Here is a 6,000-nt window from a genome sequence, read left to right as displayed (position 1 = left end):
CCCTACAGTGCTGTATATCTAAATCACTAAAAATACACTCGCCATCCCCCCTCCCCTTATTCTGTCCAATTTAAGATGACTGTATGATCATGTAGGCCACACATGATTATGAAGTGTCTTTGGGTCCTTGAAAAGCACTAAATAAAACCTGGGTATTAGTATTCTTAGGCAAAACATGATAATATGGAAAAACCAAGATAATATGGAAAAACCAAGATAATATGGTGAAACCATGATAAAAATAAAATCAAAGTTTATTGGTACACAGATTTGCAGATGTTATCGCAGGTACAGGGCAGTAATGCTTGTGTTTCTAGCTCCAACAGTACAGTAATGATTGTGTTTCTAGCTCCAACAGGGCAGTAATGCTTGTGTTTCTAGCTCCAACAGGGCAGTAATGATTGTGTTTCTAGCTCCAACAGGGCAGTAATGCTTGTGTTTCTAGCTCCAACAGTACAGCAATGATTGTGTTTCTAGCTCCAACAGTACAGTAATGCTTGTGTTTCTAGCTCCAACAGTACAGTAATGCTTGTGTTTCTAGCTCCAACAGTGCAGTAATGCTTGTGTTTCTAGCTCCAACAGTACAGTAATGCTTGTGTTTCTAGCTCCAACAGTGCAGTAATGCTTGTGTTTCTAGCTCCAACAGTGCAGTAATGCTTGTGTTTCTAGCTCCAACAGTACATTAATGCTTGTGTTTCTAGCTCCAACAGTACAGTAATGCTTGTGTTTCTTGCTCCAACAGTACAGGTGTTTCTCGCTCCAACAGTACAGGTGTTTCTCGCTCCAACAGTACAGGTGTTTGTAGCTCCAACCGTACAGGTGTTTGTAGCTCCAACAGTACAGGTGTTTGTAGCTCCAACAGTACAGGTGTTTGTAGCTCCAACAGTACAGGTGTTTGTAGCTCCAACAGTACAGGTGTTTGTAGCTCCAACAGTACAGGTGTTTGTAGCTCCAACAGTACAGGTGTTTGTCGCTCCAACAGTACAGGTGTTTGTCGCTCCAACAGTACAGGTGTTTGTCGCTCCAACAGTACAGGTGTTTGTCGCTCCAACAGTACAGGTGTTTGTAGCTCCAACAGTACAGGTGTTTGTAGCTCCAACAGTGCAGTAATGCTTGTGGTTCTCGCTCCAACAGTACAGGTGTTTCTAGCTCCAACAGTACAGTAATGATTGTGTTTCTTGCTCCAACAGTACAGTAATGCTTGTGTTTGTAGCTCCAACAGTACAGGTGTTTGTAGCTTCAACAGTACAGGTGTTTGTAGCTCCAACAGTACAGGTGTTTGTATCTCCAACAGTACAGGTGTTTGTAGCTCCAACAGTACAGGTGTTTGTAGCTCCAACAGTACAGGTGTTTGTAGCTCCAACAGTACAGTAATGCTTGTGTTTCTTGCTCCAACAGTACAGTAATGCTTGTGTTTCTAGCTCCAACAGTACAGGTGTTTCTTGCTCCAACAGTACAGGTGTTTCTAGCTCCAACAGTACAAGTGTTTCTTGCTCCAACAGTGCAGGTGTTTCTAGCTCCAACAATACAGGTGTTTGTAGCTCCAACAGTACAGTAATGCTTGTGTTTCTTGCTCCAACAGTACAGGTGTTTGTCGCTCCAACAGTGCAGGTGTTTGTAGCTCCAACAGTACAGGTGTTTCTAGCTCCAACAGTACAGTAATGCTTGTGTTTCTTGCTCCAACAGTACAGGTGTTTCTAGCTCCAACAGTACAGGTGTTTCTTGCTCCAACAGTACAGGTGTTTGTAGCTCCAACAGTACAGGTGTTTGTAGCTCCAACAGTACAGGTGTTTCTCGCTCCAACAGTACAGGTGTTTGTAGCTCCAACAGTACAGGTGTTTCTCGCTCCAACAGTACAGGTGTTTGTAGCTCCAACAGTACAGGTGTTTGTAGCTCCAACAGTACAGGTGTTTGTAGCTCCAACAGTACAGGTGTTTCTAGCTCCAACAGTACAGGTGTTTGTAGCTCCAACAGTACAGTAATGCTTGTGGTTCTCGCTCCAACAGTACAGGTGTTTGTAGCTCCAACAGTACAGGTGTTTGTAGCTCCAACAGTGCAGTAATGCTTGTGGTTCTCGCTCCAACAGTACAGGTGTTTCTAGCTCCAACAGTGCGGTAATGATTGTGTTTCTTGCTCCAACAGTACAGTAATGCTTGTGTTTGTAGCTCCAACAGTACAGTAATGCTTGTGTTTGTAGCTCCAACAGTACAGGTGTTTGTAGCTCCAACAGTACAGGTGTTTGTAGCTCCAACAGTACAGGTGTTTGTAGCTCCAACAGTACAGGTGTTTGTAGCTCCAACAGTACAGGTGTTTGTAGCTCCAACAGTACAGGTGTTTGTAGCTCCAACAGTACAGGTGTTTGTAGCTCCAACAGTACAGGTGTTTGTAGCTCCAACAGTACAGGTGTTTGTAGCTCCAACAGTACAGGTGTTTGTAGCTCCAACAGTACAGGTGTTTGTAGCTCCAACAGTACAGGTGTTTGTAGCTCCAACAGTACAGGTGTTTGTAGCTCCAACAGTACAGGTGTTTCTCGCTCCAACAGTACAGGTGTTTCTCGCTCCAACAGTACAGGTGTTTGTAGCTCCAACAGTACAGTAATGCTTGTGTTTCTTGCTCCAACAGTACAGTAATGCTTGTGTTTCTAGCTCCAACAGTACAGGTGTTTCTTGCTCCAACAGTACAGGTGTTTGTAGCTCCAACAGTACAGGTGTTTGTAGCTCCAACAGTACAGGTGTTTCTCGCTCCAACAGTACAGGTGTTTGTAGCTCCAACAGTACAGGTGTTTCTCGCTCCAACAGTACAGGTGTTTGTAGCTCCAACAGTACAGGTGTTTGTAGCTCCAACAGTACAGGTGTTTGTAGCTCCAACAGTACAGGTGTTTGTAGCTCCAACAGTACAGGTGTTTGTAGCTCCAACAGTACAGGTGTTTGTAGCTCCAACAGTACAGGTGTTTGTAGCTCCAACAGTACAGGTGTTTGTAGCTCCAACAGTGCAGGTGTTTGTAGCTCCAACAGTGCAGGTGTTTGTAGCTCCAACAGTGCAGGTGTTTGTAGCTCCAACAGTGCAGGTGTTTGTAGCTCCAACAGTACAGGTGTTTGTAGTTCCAACAGTGCAGGTGTTTGTAGCTCCAACAGTGCAGGTGTTTGTAGCTCCAACAGTGCAGGTGTTTGTAGCTCCAACAGTGCAGTAATGCTTGTGGTTCTCGCTCCAACAGTACAGGTGTTTGTAGCTCCAACAGTACAGGTGTTTGTAGCTCCAACAGTACAGGTGTTTGTAGCTCCAACAGTGCAGGTGTTTGTAGCTCCAACAGTGCAGGTGTTTGTAGCTCCAACAGTGCAGGTGTTTGTAGCTCCAACAGTGCAGGTGTTTGTAGCTCCAACAGTACAGGTGTTTGTAGCTCCAACAGTACAGGTGTTTGTAGCTCCAACAGTGCAGTAATGCTTGTGGTTCTCGCTCCAACAGTACAGGTGTTTGTAGCTCCAACAGTACAGGTGTTTGTAGCTCCAACAGTACAGGTGTTTGTAGCTCCAACAGTACAGGTGTTTGTAGCTCCAACAGTACAGGTGTTTGTAGCTCCAACAGTGCAGGTGTATGTAGCTCCAACAGTGCAGGTGTTTGTAGCTCCAACAGTGCAGGTGTATGTAGCTCCAACAGTGCAGGTGTATGTAGCTCCAACAGTACAAATAAACAATACACATATAATCCCCAGAAAACTAATAAGTTATATTGGATGAGCCCTGACTACAATACAGTATCTACACTACTGGTCAAAGGTTTTACAACACCTACTCATTCAAGGGTTTTTCTTATTTTTTTACTATTTACTACATTGTAGAATAATAGTGAAGACATCAAAACTATGAAATAACACATATGGAATCATGTAGTAACCAAAAAAGTGTTTAAACAAATCAAAATATATTTCATGTTTGAGATTCTTCAAATAGCCACTCTTTGCCTTGATGACAGCTTTGCACACTCTTGGCATTCTCTCAACCAGCTTCACCTGGAATGCTTTTCTAACAGTCTTGAAGGAGTTCCCACATATGCTGTTCTGCCTTGTTAGCTAGCAAATATATCCAAGTTGGCTGAACTTGAAATATTAAGATTAATTGACTACTCACAAGCACGCGGGCTTGTGCTTGAGAGATTGTTTACGAGACCTGTGTTCATTTTCTATAATGCCTGCTACCAGAAGTTGGTCGTTATTAGTTCATGTACATTATTCATGGTTCTGGTTAAATTTGTAACAAAAATGGCCTTTTCATTGACTGACTTGAAAGCCAGATCTGTGATTATTGCAAAAAAGCAGCTATTTTAAATCATTAGTTTGTCCTATGGTTGTGGAAGGATTATATTTAGCTCAGGTGTAATTTCACAAGCCCTAAATGAATTAGTTTATTGCTGACTGTTTGAAATGCAGTGTATTTTACCTTTTAGTTGTACAGCAACATTTATTTTGAGAAAACATTTAAAAAATCAAGATATATATTGTGAATCGTCCATAAATGTGAAAAAAATCGAGAGATTATTGTTAGGCCATATTGCCCAGCCTTAAACTAGCCTCTCAAAGCACTTCATGATGACAGAAGGGAGCGCTACTTGCCTATAGTCATTTAGTTAATTTACATTCGCTTTCTTGGGTACAGGAACAATGGTGGACATCTTGAAGCAAGTGGGGACAACCGACTGGGATATGGAGAGATTGAATATGTTCGTAAAACACTCCAGCCAGCTGATTTGCACATGTCCTGAGAAAGCGGCTTGCGATGCCATCTGGGCCGGCAGCCTTGCGAGGGTTAACACGCTTAAATGACTGACTTGCGTCGGTCACGGAGAACGAGAACACACAGTCCTCTTGAGCGTCGGAGGCTCCATGTTGTTTTCCTCGAAGCTGGCGAAGAAGGTTTTTAGCTTGTCAGCGACGTGGCTGGCTTTCCTTTTATAACCCGTGATTGTCTGGAGTCCCTGCCACAAGTCTTGTGTCTGAGCTGTTGAATTGGGACTCCACTTTGTCCCTGTACTGTAGTTTAGCCTGTTTGATTGGCTTACGGAGGTCATAGCTGGTCTGTTCCCAGTCACCTTGCAGCGGTTAAATGCGGTGGTTCGCGCTTTCAGTTTTGCTCGAATGCTGCCATCTATCCACGTTTTTTGGGTTTGGATAAGTTCTAATCGTCACAGTGGGAACAACACCCTCTATGCACTTCCTGATGAACCCAGTCACCGAGTCTGTGTATACGTCGATACTATTCTCAGAGGCGACCTGGAACATTTTCCAGTCCGCGTGATCAAAACAATCTTGAAGCATAGATTCTGATTGGTCAGACCAACGTTGAACAGTCCTTACCACTGAAGCTTCCTGTTTTAAGTTTCTGCCTATAGGTGGGGATGAGTAGACTGGAGGTGTGATCTGATTTGCCAAAGGGAAGTTGGGGGAGGGCCTTGTAGCCGTCCCGGAAGGGAGAGTAGCAATGATCCAGGTCTGTGTTGCGCGTGTAGCAGAGGAGATGTGTTGATAGAATTTCGGTAGCGTTTTCCTCAGATATCCTTTATTAAAATCCCCCAGCTACAATAAATGCGGCCTCAGGGTATGCGGTTTCCAGTTTGCACATAGTCCGTTGTAGTTCCTTGAGAGCCGTGTCGGCTTGGGGGGGGAATATACACGGCAGTGACGATGACCGAAGAAAATTCTCGGGATGTAATGCGGTCGCCATTCGATGGTGAAGTATTCCAGATGGGGAGAACAAAAGGACTTGAGTTCCTGGACGTTACAATCACACCATGAGTTGGACGTTCCTGGACGTTACAATCACACCATGAGTTGGACGTTCCTGGACGTTACAATCACACCATGAGTTGGACGTTCCTGGACGTTACAATCACACCATGAGTTGGACGTTCCTGGACGTTACAATCACACCATGAGTTGGACGTTCCTGGACGTTACAATCACACCATGAGTTGGACGTTCCTGGACGTTACAATCACACCATGAGTTGG

At 44.1% G+C, this 6,000-nt stretch overlaps 1 protein-coding gene across 3 annotated transcripts in view; it reads left to right on the top strand.

The window, feature by feature from the left end:
• mtmr4 (myotubularin related protein 4) overlaps window positions 1-6,000 on the top strand; it is a 96,438-nt gene that overhangs the window by 58,391 nt on the left and 32,047 nt on the right. The gene's annotated exons all lie outside the window — the stretch shown is intronic.

The sequence above is a fragment of the Coregonus lavaretus genome (assembly GCF_964263955.1).
Source record: "Coregonus lavaretus genome assembly, chromosome: 15".
Lineage (NCBI taxonomy): Eukaryota > Metazoa > Chordata > Actinopteri > Salmoniformes > Salmonidae > Coregonus > Coregonus lavaretus.
This window is presented reverse-complemented; position numbering and strand designations above follow the sequence as displayed.